Source organism: Phyllostomus discolor, chromosome 14 (assembly GCF_004126475.2).
Source record: "Phyllostomus discolor isolate MPI-MPIP mPhyDis1 chromosome 14, mPhyDis1.pri.v3, whole genome shotgun sequence".
Classification (NCBI taxonomy): domain Eukaryota; kingdom Metazoa; phylum Chordata; class Mammalia; order Chiroptera; family Phyllostomidae; genus Phyllostomus; species Phyllostomus discolor.
In genome coordinates, this window is record NC_040916.2 from 19,102,957 (window position 1) to 19,119,369 (window position 16,413).

The window sequence follows — 16,413 nt, forward strand, 5'->3', positions numbered from 1 at the left end:
CTACTCCAATAGACCATCTCGACATGCACCAGAATCCTAGACACCTAGAGGAACTTCAGAAACTACACACTACATGTCCTCGTGTTATAGTTCCCTACGAATATTTAGTGAGAAAGACTTTTAAAAACTGCTACGGTCAAAACATCCATTCGAGTCCATCCACAGATGGGCATTGTTTGGGGCACTGGCTGCGTGCTCAGAGTTGTCCAAGGACCGGGCACAGACAACGACGCGTCCTGTGTTCCCTCAGTGACCCAGCAGCCCCGTCGGGGGAGCAGACGTGCGCACTGATAACCGAGCGACGGGCTCCTTACTCCCAAGCACAGGTGCGCACGGAACCTCACGGGGACACAGCGGGAACCACGTCCACTCTGCGGGAAATGGGGGGGGGAGGAGGAGCTCTTTATTTTACATGTTAATCCTTTGTTTTATATGAATTTATAAATATTTACAAATATCTTTTCTCATTTTATGGCTTGACTTTTCCCTCTTCTTACAGTGCTACAGTTATGACTTTGACATCTTTTTAGTGAGTGTAAACGGTCCCCAGATTTGCAAAGCAGTAGATTTGTAGGCATATGTGATACTTTGGCAACTATGTGCTTATTTTTTTTTAATCAATGAGAACAAGTACCACAAAGCCAGAAAAAAAAACTTTGAAAATTAAAAAGATTCATTTTTATTTTTAAATTGGAAGCCTATAATATTCCTCATTCTTGTTTCATTTTTTAAATTTTCATAGCTCTCTATGAGGTAGGCATTATTCCATTTTATAGATGAAGAAAATAAGGCTCCTTCTCAAAGCCACATAACAAGCACTTAGTAAGTGGTAGAGAAATATTTATTAAGAGGCAGAGCAATAATTCAAACACAAACTTAGTAACTCAGAACCCTTGTAGTAATCCACATTACATATTTTTGAAAAGCCCCACTTACAATTAGCTGTTCAAATGCAGTCAAACAGTAAATATTTAATGAATTTCCAACTCTAGGGAAAGTAATACATTGACTGATGGCAAGTTAGAAGTGGTCTGGATTATGGAATTGACTGTAAGCTTTAAAATTAAAAAAAAGAAGAAGAAGAAGAAGTCCACCCGGTCCCACCCACAACTGTCTAGCTGACTGCCCTCGAGCAAGTCCCTTAATAGCTCTTAGCTCCACTCAAACAAAAGAAGGACAGCGCGCGTGTCTGTGTGTGTGTGTGTGCGTGCGCCTGTGCTGAGTGAAAGGGGAGCAGTGCAGACTGGGGTGGTAGAGCCAGCAGGCAAAGCTGAAACTGGGCAGAGTCAGAGGGACCCCCGACAGTTCTCACATCACCCCACTGCATACAGTATCAGAGGTGCCATCTCGCACGGTGTCCTACTCCGCTGCCTTTATTTTTGTTTTTCTTTTGCATCATTTGGACACGGCAGATAGAGCAACAGAAAAACAGCTGGCAAACATGTGGTAGGGGTGCTGAGCCCCAAAAATCTACGTGTGAACCTTAAAATCATTCTTTGTGTCAAGCGCTTTGGTTACATTGATTTCAGTCTCATGTATCATATGGACGAGGCAAGTGTAAGTTAGTAGTTACAAGAAAATAGTCAGCCCCTCTCATAAAAGACATTTATTACATACAAGTAGAGAAGCGTCCCATCAAGTGCCTGTGTTAGCTGCTGGTGGACAGAGATCTGGAGAGAGAAGAGGGATGGCAGGAAAATACGTGAGGAGGTTAAAGAATTTCCAGATACAATTACATTTTATGAAGCATAACACCACAAAACTAAGTCCTTGGTGCCTTCAGGACAGTGCTGATTACTTCATTTTGATTCCTTTCAATATGGAGGACTCCAAATGATAAACACAAATAATTTATTTTACAGTTATAAGGCTTTTCAAACAAATAAGCCTCTAATCAGAAAAATAAGACAGAAAAGAGGGTTTGTGGCATTTATTGTGGTCTTTCACTTTCACTTAATAACGTGACCGGTGCTTCTCCTGTGAACTGTATTTAATTAAGAAGCATTACACACCTGGCAGGTGGGGTCAGAATACACCACAAGATTATCAGTCAATATTTGTGAAGGAGAATCAATAAAAGTAATTGCCACCTGCATCTACGCTGCTTTATGCCATGGCAGAATAATTCAAAATTGTTAGGATGCATTCCCTCAAATTGATCCTAATGTAAATACACCCTTCATTGCTTCCCGTTTAGCTACAGAAACGTGACCCCATTAAGGGCCTTTATTGCTTTAAAAAATAATCTCTCTGACTCTCAACTTGTGACTCAGTCTGCGGTGTCTCTGTGCCTCCTGCCAGGGATCAGCTGCACTGTGGGAACTGGGAGTGTGTGCATACCCAAGAAATGATGCAAGGTCTGAACTTTCCCCAAGGGCAGTGCCAGCGCCCTGGGACTTCAGACTCTCCATCCTTTTCCCTCTCCTAAACTGGGCTCTTGGAGACGGAATGCAAAGGAAATAGTTGAGCAGCCTCGGAGTGGGAAGTACTAAAAATTGTACATTCATTTGCCTACTTCATTACACATTCAAGGCAGAAGACTAGACACTTCTAAATTCCTTACTGTTTTCATCTCTTACAGATTCAGTTCTACCTATGGAAGCTAAAGTTGCCCATTGATTGATGAGTTGTTTAAGCTAGCTCAATATCTATGAGGAGGGACATGAAAAAAAAAACCCACAGAATTATCTTCCGGAAGGAAGGCCCCTAGTATTCCCTGCTAGGTGAGTGTTCTAGGAACCCATCTGCATCAGTGTACCAGCTGGTGTTGTTGTGAGAGGCTGCGTTTGGCTTCTGTGAATGTTTTTGAAGACTCTTTGAACACATTTTCCCATTTCATGACGGGTGATTTACGAGCGTCCCTGCCCACACTGTGCTCGGTGTTCAGCAGTTTTTGACCAAAAACGGTGTGACCCCCCCATGCTCCACCCTCCCTATTCACCCGATCTTACACTGAGTGAGTGACTCTGTGTGTGTTTGTTTCCCTGGATGAAAAAGTCCTCAACGGGAAACGTTTGCTGATATAGAAGAGGTGAAACAAAAAACAGCAGAAGCACTAAAAGGCTTCACAATCACCAAGTTCAAAAACTGTTTTGAGCAGTGGAAAAAGTCTCAATAGGCATACTGCATCAAATGGAGAATACTTTGAAGGTGACTGAAGTTGAAACATGTAAAAATAAATACACAATTTCTTATAAATAAATTCTGTTTTTAAGACCCCCCCCCCATATGTACCCTTCTACTCATACATACACACATATAACTCTGAACTATGGGTGTTTTATTTAAGAAAAATATCAAATCTAATTGAATTATAGATGTGTCATCTACAATAGCCCTAAACACACCCAGACGGACTCGGGAGAAACATGTCACACTGAAAAACATAAATTTAAACAGAATAAGACAAAAGTGTATCAATAGAAGTGCTAATGCCTTTTGTAACCTGAACTCCAGAGGATTATCCTGAACACCCTCAGGGGTGTACACACCACACTTCTGGGACAGCGTGTACAGAGTACATTCACAGATAGGAGACATTGTTTTTATTGGCTCAGTTACTGACTGACAGTGAGCTGGAGGCCACTGCGTTATGCCATCTGTAAACTGGATATGACTCCATAGAGAGAGCAACCGAGATACTATGGCCTCTGTTGAAAAGTGAGAGAATTCTAAAGCTTCCAAGAAAGCGTATCAATGAAATCCTTAACTAAATTCATGCCAAGAAGCATCAAGAGAGAACAATGACTTAGGATGAATTCTTTGGTCCACTATGTACCTGGTATCATCTGTAGATATCACCAACTCAAGGAAAATGAAAGACGTCAGCATGCCCGGCAGTTCTCACAAAGGCACGTGGTCTTTCCTGTCCCACTGACTACGCAGCCGGACCCGTTATTAGTTATTAGAGCCTCATATGACAGTCAGTTTATATTAAAAATATTTAGGGCACATATACCAAGGCATATACATAGAACTATAATTACGGCTACTGCTGAAAACCCCTTATTTAGGCCATAATGATGTGGCCATAGGATAGTGGTTTTGGAGAATATTATGAATCATTCACTTAGAGTAACTCGTGGTTGATAATGATGCAGTTGATATCTGTGTAAATGCTCCAGATTTTACAAAGGTAACGTGAATCAGCACTTGAAGTGGGTGACCATTGCTATGGTCACTTTGCCTTTATCTTGGATGCTTCTAACTCCCTCACGGCTCTTTATTTTATAATTGGCGTCAGTCAGTGTAGCGCACAGTAACGAAGTTCAGTGATCCCATCTATGAATCGTTAGATCAAAACAAAAAAAGGCATCTGAGGAAAAGCACTCAATAACTGTAAGAGACAGAGAACAAAACCGAGCAATTAGGTACTCTTAGTGAGTCCTGTAGTTCTCCACCCTAGAACAATGCTATCTAGTTCACGCTCTGGCCAACACACAGATACTTGCAAACCCTGAGTAGAACTTGCCTTCTAAATTGTAGTTCTCCATGAATGTTTATTGAATTAAACATACAATCAAAGTGTAAGTTTAGGAATTTTACTATTTTTAGGCTTAACTTAAACATGCTTTTTGATAGGATATATTTTAAATAGTCTGTGAAATAAAAAATCTACCAAGTTAGTGGTAGTCTACCACCAACACAATTAATATTTTTGGTAACACAATTAATATTGTGCTAAAAATGAAATTATAGTTATCCATTTCCTGCCATGACTATCAACTGATATCAAACTTGCCCTCCTGCTATAAACAACTAGAAAACCAGACAAAATATATGAAAGAAGTATTTTTTCCCAGATATTAGGAAACAGGAAGCACAGGACTATGACCCCAAGCAGAAGAAAAACATATCAGATAAACCTTATGATAATCCTGGATTTTAAACTGGAGGCATTTGCAAATTTTGGCACAGGCAGCAGGAACCCAGGCAGAACACAATGGTCTCACTGGACTTCAGGAGACAGCAATGGGAATGCGGAGAGATGCGGGCTGCTGGAACGTGCAGGGTAAGCACCAGAGCAAAGGAAACGACACGAAGAGACCCGGAAATCCGCGTGGGGTTACTCCGAGTGACTGGCTGCATAACTAAATTGCATGTGTGTGTGGAATTAAAGTTCATTACTCTTGATAAAACAAACAAACAAAAGAAAAGTCTTCTAAGATCCTCACAACTCACTCAAGTCTGAAAGACTTTAGAGATGCCTCAAGTCAAAGAAGAAACCTTGTTTAATGACCAAAAACGTTTGTAGGCGCCTCTCCAAAAAGTTGCACGTTGGTAGCAGGACAAAATTAGCCCAAGACGAAAAGCCTCCTTAGACCCATCCTAACACAGCTTTAAATCAAACCTCAACTAAAACAATGATTCTCAAGAAATATAAACTCACTCATAATTAAAGACAACAAAAAGCAAAAAATCAACAATGTAAAATTTACAATGTCCAAAACCCAGTAAAAAAAATTACTGCCCATGTTAAAAAGTAGGAGAATGTGAAACATAACCAGTAGAAAAATTACTTGGTAGGTGTAATAACAGAAATGACAGAGATGATGAAATGAACAAAGACTACAAAATAGCTATTATAAATATGTTTAAGAATTTAAATGAAGACATGGTAATAAATAAGAGAAATGAAAGAAAAAATTTAAAGGACCAAATGGCATTTATGGAATTGAAAAAATGCAAATATCTGAAATGAAAAACTTCGGCTTTGCAAAAAACACTACGAAGAAAAAAGACAAGCCACAAATTGGGGAAAAAATACTTGTAAAACACGTATCTGATAAAGGACTTGTACTCAGAATATACAAAGTAAGAAAACCCAACAGTAAGAAAATATACAACCCAGCTAAAATATGGGCAGGAGATCTGAACCAACACCTCGCCAAAGAAAATATACAGTTAACAGATACACATATGAACAGGTGATCAACATCATCTGTTATTGTTATTGGGGAAATTTAAATTAGAATAACAAGATACCATATTATTACCCCTATACACTCATTGGAATAGTTAAAATCCCCCCCTCCCCCCAAAAAGAAAACATTGACATTGTACCCATGGCTGACGAGGGTGCAGAGCAGAAAGAATTCTCACTCACTGCTGGTAAAAAACGAAAATGGGCACAGACGCTGTGAAACACACTCTGGCAATTTCTTACAAAGCTAAACATAGTCTTACATAGCGAAGCTGCTAGGTATTTTATACGGCTGTTTGAAAACTTATGTCCATACAAAAACCTGGACATGCATGTTTATTGCAGCTTTATTTAAAATCACCAAAATACTAGAAACGACCAAAATAGATTGTAGCTACTAAATAAAAAGGCTGTTCAACAAAAGGAAGGGATGAGCTATCAAGCTGTACAAAGACAGGGATGAATCTTAAATGCGTATTGTTAAGTGAAGGAAGCCAGCCTGAGAATCCTACCCAACCTCTGATTTCCACTGTACAACACTCTGGAAAAGGCAAAACTATGGAAACGATGAACAGATCTGCAGTTGCCAGGGGACTGGGGGACAAGGGTGTGAAGTAGGTAAAGTGTATGAAATTTTTAGGCAACAGAACTCCTCTGTATGACACTGTAACAGGGTGCAGCCAAGAGCGGGGTCCCAAATAGGGATTTGGAATGGGGCCCAGAACTCAAGGTGTTCAGGAAGTATTAGGATGTCCTCACCCCCAATCCCCCACAGGTGTGGGTTGAGGGAAGGGACACATGGAGCAGAGCCATTGAGAGCTGTTGTGCATAGCAACAGCTTTGTAACTAATTCTGGTGTGGTCATTTAACATATCTATAACCTTTAAATGGCCTTGCTCTGAGCCAGGGGAATGGAAGTAACTTCCCTGCCAAGACTTAACTGGGGGGCAGGTCCCCTGAGTTACAGCACCTGTGTGGGAGCTTGGAGATGATTGGCTCCATGACCTGGGGCCACACCTGCCCAGACTCAGGATGGCAGCCAGTAAAGCTGGAAGGATTGGAGAGTGCTGGCAGGTGTAGCCAATTGTGGGAGGAGTCGGAAATGAGGCTGCAGAGGAAGATTGGCGCGGGGATTTAAACCGAAAAGCGGCAGCCATTGAGGGGAGAACTATGAGGCTTTAGCAGAGAACCGCTGCTAGGCTTTGGCAGAGTGGTGACCCCCCTTCTTGCAGCCACTGTGCAGAGAGGACCATGTGCCTGGGGCAGTGGAGAGAGAACCTTGTGGCTTTGCCAGAGTGGGGACCCCTGCAGCTTTAGAAGGGGGAACCACCACCTGGCTCTAGCAGAGATCCTGGAGACACAGCTGATGGTGCTGGGAACCAAGGGAGGCCTACCAGCTGAGATGGATTTTACTGAGAAGAACTGGGGGCTGCCTGAGCCACGGAATTCTGTTTCTTTTCCTGAGATACGGTACCCCAGACTGGGCAAAGGGGGAAAGGAAGGACTGTGTGTGTTTGTGGGTATTTTAAGGGACTTTGGGATTTTGATGAAGACATCAGGTCACTACTTTAAGTTGTATAGCAATGAATAAACATTTCCTTTCCTTTCCACAAATCTCTGGCATTGAGAGACGTCTTTCCTCTGGTGGCGGACATAACGAATCTGGGGGGTTCCTTTTGGTAATAGTATATCACCTCAGGCCCCCTCTTGTTGCTCTGTAACAGTTTTTGGCGACTCCGCCGGGACCATAGTGGTCCGTGGTAGACCGACCCCTCAGGTGCGAGAGAGTGAGACTTCAGAGTTTTCCCAGCCTCGAGCATTTCTCTGCACTCCTCCTGAGGGCATCGGCCGCCTATCACGCCTGGAAAGGTGAAAAGGAAATGAAACGGGGAGGGAGCAGAGACGTGAAAATGGTTTGGTTGAAAACTGGTTTCTGAACACCGTTTTGGAATAATGGAGTTGTGGATAATGGTTTGGCTAGCGTGCAGGGCATGCATGGGCGCCAAGAGAGAACCACTCGGTCTTTAGCAGAGTGGGGACTCCCTTGGCATGACTCCCTTGGATGACCCGGCGTGCATGGGTTCTGCCATCTTGGAACTGGGCAAGGTGGTGAGCTAAGGGTTCTCTTCAGATTATGGGCTGTGTGCTGCTGCTGTGTGGGCAGTGCACCAGTCAGGTTCTCTGTGTAATTGGTTCTGATAGGAATGGCTCTGGTTCTGAAGGTCATGAACTGAGGGTCTAAGCTTCAGAAAGCTGCAGGATGTCCCTGCGAATCTAGGGACTTTTAGTGGAAGGTACCTGTAGTGTTAGGGACTTTTGGCTGCCACATGCTGAGTTTAAGTAGAGTCCCTCCCAGTGTGGGAAAGGAACCAGGATTAAGAGATTGATGGTTAAATCTGGATGAGTAAAATTATGTGTAAAGGATGTGAAAGTTTTAAAACTGGAGTAAAGGAAACCTCAACTACTTGTTTCCTGGTTTTGTGGGGAAAGAGCAAATTTCTCACATTGGTTCCGTTTCTGATCAGAAACCTGTATTGTAAGACCTAAGAATGGTTGTTGTAACCAGTTGGGGAGAATGCCTTTGCCACTCGGGACCTAGGAAGGGTCATTTGGAGCTGATGAGTGCTTCAGCCAAAGGCAAAGGGGGCATGTCTCTGCCATGAGACCGGATGGGAAAAGAGCATGTCTCTGAGGAACCAATGGACGCATTGGTGCAAGAGAATGCCTCTACCTGCGTATTGTTCTGGAACTCTGCATTTTGGATTTTGCTCTGAACCTGCTCTGAAAAGGAAACTGAGGATTCCAGGGAAGGGTGAAACTTCACACTCTGTAGGAAAGTAAATGGGAAAGTATAAGATATGTAAATGAAGAAGGTGTATGAAAGAAAGATTAGAGGGTTTGTGAATGTTGCAGAAGGTCTGTGGGAAACTGTAAAGATAAATGGAAAAGTGAGTTTTAGGAAAGAATTATGTGGTGTTAGTAATGGAATGTATAAGGCAGGGAGATGCAATCTTGGTGGATACCAGAAGGGAAAGGATTTTCCTTCACACTTTGTATTTTCCCCCCTACCTGATCCCTCCAGAATTTGGCATTCTAAAGGAGTGAGTGATAACATAAGGTTTCTTTGCATAAATCCAACAAGACCAGTCGTTAGTAGTGGTTTTGTTAACCAAGACTTTGACTGGAATGTCACACCTGAAGGGGGCATGTATGGGTTCTGGTTGTCACCAGAAAGCCCTGAGGAACTGGGATTGACTTGTGAAGCTAGTGTAAGCCCACGAGAAAAGCCTGGTACTTTGGTTGGTTGTGCGGTTCATGGCAGTCTTTCCAGGGAAGGAACGAAGGTTGCTTTCCTGAAAGATGGCCAGAAAGGAACCTATAGGCACAATGGAAGCCTCAAGGATTTGAGTGAAACAACTGGTACAGGCGAAGCCAGGTGGTGGATGTGTGGCTCTGCTTCTGTGCCCCGAGGGGGGTGGCCTGAGAAGTCAGTCTGAAGGTTCCCTGTGTGAGTTCCAGCAAAGCAGACTTAAAGATCGCTAGTGATCCAGGCTGCTCTTGGTGTGTTTATGCAAACGAACAGTCAAATTAAAAGCAGGACCCACAGTCCCTTTAATAACAATGAGGGTGGTCTTAAGGAGAAAAATTGTGGTTCAAGGAAAATCACACTACTCAGTACTGGACATCACAACGGCGCAGCTAAATGTCTTGAAAGTTTGTTTTCATTTGAAAGTTGAAACTGGGTTTGTAATTATCACCAAAGATGTACAATTTACAGGTACGGAGGACCTGTCAAATTGCCATTGCTGAATGTCATTGCAGGAAGGCCTTGCAACTGAATGTCTTCCCAAAAGACAGTCTCACAGGCACAGAGACTGGTTTGGGGATTGTTGTGTGAATTAACCTGTGTGTTCTTCTGTTTTCATAGGGCATATGCCTATGATTTCACTGCCTGAGTGACTGGTTGCAATACAGGCCTCACTTAAGGAGCCCATTTTCATCATCGCCCCTGAGACTCAACGATTTGGCTGAACTGAGTGGTTGGGTTGGTGAATGGCTCGGGCGGTCTGTGGGCTTCACTTTAGAACTGATTTTCCCTTTTCTGTCTTGATGGCTTGGACAGAAAGGGCCCAGAAATCTGAAAGGAGGGAAATCCTAATATAGTCCCCTCAGCCCGAGTGAACTATAATGGGCCACAAGGGTTTTGGGTAGGTGTAGCGTGCCTTGTACACCTTCCTCCTGATAACCCATTCTTTACCTAGGCCCCTGCCTTGTCATGTAGTGGTTATGATTTCACTGTTCCTTCCAATTCTTCCCAAATCTGTCACCTCTAGAGTATGACCAGGATGCCAACAGTCCAGTAATGCCAGCCTTTGGACACCAAGCCTCCGACTGCCTGGTGACAGCCAACTGACCAGGATTCTGTAAGGTCCTTCCCCTTACAGGAAGGACTCCCTCCATGCTGCACCCCCACACCTTTCAGGGCACCCCTGACCCATGGGTAGGTAGGATGACATTCATGTCCAGCAGGAAGTAGTTACAAGAAGATGAGACCTTCATCCATTGTCCTTTATAAGATTATAAAGTGGGTATAAATCTGAAAAAAGGATTGTAACAGGGTGCAGCCAAGAGGGGCGTCCCAAATAGGGATTTGGAATGGGGCCCAGAACTCAAGGTGTTCAGTAAGTATTAAGATGTCCTCACCCCCAACCCCCCACAGGTGTGGGTTAGGGGAAGGGACACATGGAGCAGGGCCATTGAGAGCTGTTTTGCATAGCAACAGCCTTGCAGCTAACCTCTGGTGGGGTCATTTAACATATCTATAATCTTTAACTGGTTGCATAGATGTGTTAAATAGCTGTGGCCTTGCTCTGAATCAGGGGAATGGAAGTAACTTCCCTGCCAAGACTTAACTGGGGGGCAGGTCCCCTGAGTTACAGCACCTGTGTGGGAGCTTGGAGATGATTGGCTCCATGACCTGGGGCCACACCTGCCCAGACTCAGGATGGCAGCCAGTAAAGCTGGAAGGATTGGAGAGTGCTGGCAGGTGTAGCCAATTGTGGGAGGAGTCGGAAATGAGGCTGCAGAGGAAGACTGGCGTGGGGATTTAAACCGAGAAGCGGCAGCCATTGAGGGGAGAACTATGAGGCTTTAGCAGAGAACCGCTACTAGGCTTTGGCAGAGTGGTGACCCTCGTCCTCACAGCCACTGTGCAGAGGGCCATGTGGCTGGGGCAGTGGAGAGAGAATCTTGCATCTTTGCCAGAGCGGGGACCCCCGCAGCTTTAGAAGGGGGAACCACCACCCGGCCTTAGCAGAGATCCTGGAGACACAGCTGATGGTGCCGGGAACCGAGGGAGGCCTATCAGCCGAGAGGGATTACTGGGAAGAACTGGGGGCTGCCTGAGCCACGGAATTCTGTTTCTTTTCCTGAGATACGGTACCCCAGACTGGGCAAAGGGGGAAAGGAAGGAGTGTGTGTGTTTGTGGGTGTTTTAAGGGACTTTGGGATTTTGATGAAGACATCAGGTCACTACTTTAAGTTGTATAGCAATGAATAAACATTTCCTTTCCTTTCCACAAATCTCTGGCATTGAGAGACGTCTTTCCTCTGGTGGCGGACATAACGAATCTGGGGGGTTCCTTTTGGTAATAGTATATCGCCTCAGGCCCTCCTTGTTGCTCTGTAACAATGCTGTAATGATGAATACAAGATACTCTACATTTGTCAAAAGCCATTGAACTTTACAGCACAAAAGAGTGCATCTTCACAATACCTATTACATCATTTAGGAAGTCAGGGCACCCCAGGATTAAAGCAGAATGTGATTTTTAAAAAACCCACATCTAACACAAATGTGTAGAACAATCTCTCTGAAGGGGGGCGGGAATGTGCTACCCTCAGTAACTTTGGATAGTAACACAGTCTCTAAGACTAAAAGCAAATGAAATTATACATAAGCACCGTACTTTAGTTGATGAAACTGCTTCCCACAGGGATCTGGGTTAACGATTCTGACACCCTCTGCACACACACTGGAGTTGAACAATTAGGTAAATGGGTGGCCGACTGTGGGAGCCGGGTTCCTCATTGTCAGAGTGAGACTTGACCAACAAGCCATGGAAGGAAGTAGAGTGATCCACGTGGTGAGAGATAGGAGGAGACACCAATATAAACGTATGTTTCATCCTATACAGACACAGACAGTTACACTGATATTTATTGATAGGTGTAGACACAGAGGTCAATACACACACAACCTAAACACTAGTCTAAAAGATCTATGAACATCATGAAAAACAAGGAAAGTCTGGGGAACCTCCACAGCAAAAAAGCACTTAAAGGGATATGATGACTAAACGTAATATAATGTAGTATCCTGGATGGGATCCTGGAACAGAGAAAGTATGTTAGGTAAAAACTAACCTAACATAAAGTATGAATTTTAGTTAAAATAACGTGTCAATCAATATGGGCTCATTAATTGTGATGAGTGTGGATTAGTAATGTTAGATGTTAATAGAGAAAACAGGTGTGGGGTATATGGGAACTCTGCAGTATCTTTGTAATTCTTTTATAAATTGAAAACTATTCTATAATTTAAATTTATTTAAAGGAATTATAAGTACATCAGTAACAAAAGCTGGTTGCTTGGAAAGATTAAAACAGAAAAACCCTCTAGTAAGAGTAATCAAGAAAAAAATACAGTACCACAAACGAAATGGGTACATCGCTACAGAATCTAAAGACACCAAAAGGATATGAAAATAGTATGAATAACATTGTCACTTAATCCAACAACTTAGAAGGGATGTGTATCTACTTCTTATCTGCTATGGAACCTGGCCAGCAGAATTAAATATCAGTGGTTTCTTCTCTCCAGCTTCAACTGGTACCTTTGGTTGTGAGCTATGCTTGTTTATACACAAAGTAAATGATGTTTCTTTTTTATAATAGTCCCCATTTCAATTATCTAATATTTTCCTGCACTGAACATCTTAGATGCTTCTAGTTGCAAAATAACTAAAAACTGTGGTTAGGATAGCAATTCTGCCTTCTTTTTCCTCTTTTTTTGCATATCATGCTTGTCATAGCAATTTTGCAAGAAGGGAAAAGATTTATGAAATTAATAATGGATTTTCTTATTGTGTGTCACTGCTACTTGGCTAAACTTTATATGCTTCATGAAAGAAGCTAGATATCATTAAGATAACACAGCACGGTTCAGTGAAATACATGGCTTTTATATGACTGGTTATAAACATATGGAAAAACTTTTTAATCGGGCACCTTAAACATTTCAAAACCACATTTAATAGTATTTTACTGTAGAGTATCCACATTAATAAATATTTCATAATCAGCCTCTGAAAAATTCAAGTGAATGAACAGTCCGGCGAGATGTACCCTGAAACTCTCAAAGCCCCTCCGGCCACACCTTGTTATTTATAAACAAGCAATTTTGTAAATGCTGAATGCACAACATAGCCTATTGGGCTTTCTTTTTCACTCCCAGAAAACTGTGGTCATTTTCTATGTCGTAAGAATAAGGGATGGATATGCACTGTCTGCATTAGCTACTCTGCTGGGCTGTTTCAGTGCGCAGTGATGTGGTCACTGGTGGGACTGGTGTGAACAAGACTAGATCACAGTCTGAACACAACCGCACTTAAGATGTGGCAACCGCTTTCATCATTCCTGTATGCTGCGCGTCCTCCTGAGAGCGATGAAACCATAGCAGATTGCCGCCTGTTTTGATAAAACTTGGGTTATCTCTTCAGTAAAACTTGCTTTTCTCTTCCCACCTACAAAGTGGTCCAAATCAGTTGCTCTCGATTTTCTATCTTAAATCTCCCTTCCTCCTCCTCCCTCCTTCCTCCTCCTCTCTCCCTTCTCTTTCCTTCTCTGGCTCGTCCAAGTCTGCTTGCCTCAGGTTGAAGCAGCACTTCTCTGCTATTTTCTATCCAGAAAAAGAAAAGGAGAATTACAGGGAGTACAGTCTTCAGAACTGGGCTGATATGAGGATGAGCTTAGGATTTATCAAACAAAAGTCACTGTGTTTTTAAAAGCCTCAGTCAGTGGGGTGCCGCAGCCCACTGATGCCGCTGGGATGCCACTGTGCCCCGCTGTCTGTCCCCAGGTCCCCTTCACCAGCTCACTTGGAGGCAGGCAGTACCTTGAAATCAGCCATCATGGGAGCATTTATACCACAGAAATCAGCAAATACTACAAACCAGGACTTGTTGTTTAAGCCAAGGAGTGGTTAAACATTCACCAGCACATCATCTGGCTCAGTTTCCATATTTCTCAAGTAGAATAATGTCAACCCTGCAAATCTGTTGTAAGAATTTCAATCATGTAAGTAAAACACTGAGCCAAATTCTGGGCACATAAAAGACACCATATTTTTCAGACCATAAGACACACTTAGGTTTTAGAGGAGGAAAATAGCGAAAAAAAATTTTGAAGCAAAAAATGTGGTAAAATATTTAATAACAGAAATAACATAATATTTCACTAATGTAAATGTAAAGAGAACTCAACAGCAGCATTAACAACCATTATTCCTCCCAAAATGGGGGGGGGGGTGCATCTTACAGTCTGAAAAATACGGTAGTATGTGATAGGTAGCAATACAGTTATGGCATTACAAATAGAGTGTGGCTAGGTGAAAGTAAAACATTAAAAAACTCTATAAGCCACAAAACCAATAATGCAAAAGTATAATTAAATAGTTGAATTTTATTTTAGTAGGATTGCTGGGTTCTTTAGAATTCATAAATTGAAAAAGTTAGCACCCTATTCCACACAATACCCCTCAATTAACAAGAGCAATTTCTCTCCCTACCGTCTTTAATTTTCTAGGTTCCCTTTTAATTACGATCTCTGTTCAAGGGGTCGGAACTACTACACATCACGCAGGTGCGGACTTTTCCAGCAGTGCCTTGGAAGGATTTAGAACGCCATCATGCCACGAGGAAGCGCCAGAAATGGGAAGTCACAGCGCAGACAGAGGTGATGTAGTTAACTATAATTAAACATACAAAGAACTTGTAGGTGGCCACCTGTTCACCATTGCTTCTGACAGCTGAACCAAGATTTTGGCTTCCACTGGAAAAAGAGAAATTGAGATTAAGGGTGGCAAAGCAATCTCAAAAATTACCCATTATGTTCAACAAAAGATTTTCTCTCTCACAGAAAATATATGAGAACAGAATAGATCGTTAGTGGTACATATAAGTATACATATGCATAAATGTGCGGTTTATATTCATACATTCATCATCTGTATAACTAACTAACCTCTTAGCTCCCTGTCCACTCCTGCTCACCATTACAACCTCAGGATGTACCACAGTCTCTGCAACACGGTAGGTACATGAATGAGTGAAATACACCAAGTATTAAAAACTAAGCTTCAAGATACATGAATCAACATTAGATGTAATTTGAGATCATAGCATAATCACTGAATCCCAAATAGCGCTGACCTGGATATAATATTACCAAAAGTTAAGAAGGTCGTATGAAATGCTATTGGTACCGTTGGAAGGAATCAGCTTCCGAAGACATAACTCATGTGTTGTATGTTTTTTCCGGTAACACAGACATTTTGATTACTTTTCAGGTAGTATCACACCGTGCATTCACGACACTCCTTTTCTCTCAACTACTCATGTTGCCCACTGTCCCTTTAAAAAATTGAAGGAAATTCAGATGAAGGAGATTCTAGAGATAGCAAAATTTAGTTTGGTTTTCTGTATGTAGGTCTACCAGGAATGTCCAACCTTTTGGCATCTGTGGGCCACACTGGAAGACGAATTGTCTTGGGCCACACATTAAATACATTGTGACACGTAATCACAAAAAAACCTCATCACGTTTTAAGTAAATTTAAGATTTTGTGTGGGGTCGCATTCACAGCCATCCTGGGCCACATGCAGCCCACAGGCTGCAGGCTGGAACCCCGGGCACAGATAGAACCCCCCAAATAGGCCTTTAAAATTACAACTAATATATATGGTTTACTATTACATAGGGTTTACTGCTGTATGGTTACAACCCCCAGGAGTTGGCACTGGCTGTCCAAAACACATACGAAGAAAGACTGTGAGGCTAAGTCTACTCAGGGAAAAGAGAACTGTGAGGGATCATTAATGCAGTGTCAGCCAGGGGTGCAGAAGCCAGGAGAATGGTGACATCTATGCAATGCATTTGCTCATCTTGATTCAATGGCATGGATTTATTTTATTTATGAGAGAATTAAAAGTATGCCCTGGCTGGTGTCGCTCAGTGGATTGAGCACTGGCCTGCAAACCAAAAGGTCACAGGTTCAATTCCCAGTCACATACCAGGCACATACGTAGGTTGGGGGCCAGGTCCCCAGCTGGGGGAGTGCAAGAGGGAACTGATTGATGTATCTCTTGCACTGATGTTTCTCTCCTTCTTTCTCTAATAGTAGTAATAGTACTATCACCATTACTACTGTT

General features: G+C 42.6%; 1 protein-coding gene across 1 annotated transcript in view; it reads right to left on the reverse strand.

The window, feature by feature from the left end:
* The window catches only part of RASAL2 (RAS protein activator like 2), a 275,224-nt gene that overhangs the window by 196,967 nt on the left and 61,844 nt on the right, over nucleotides 1-16,413 (reverse strand).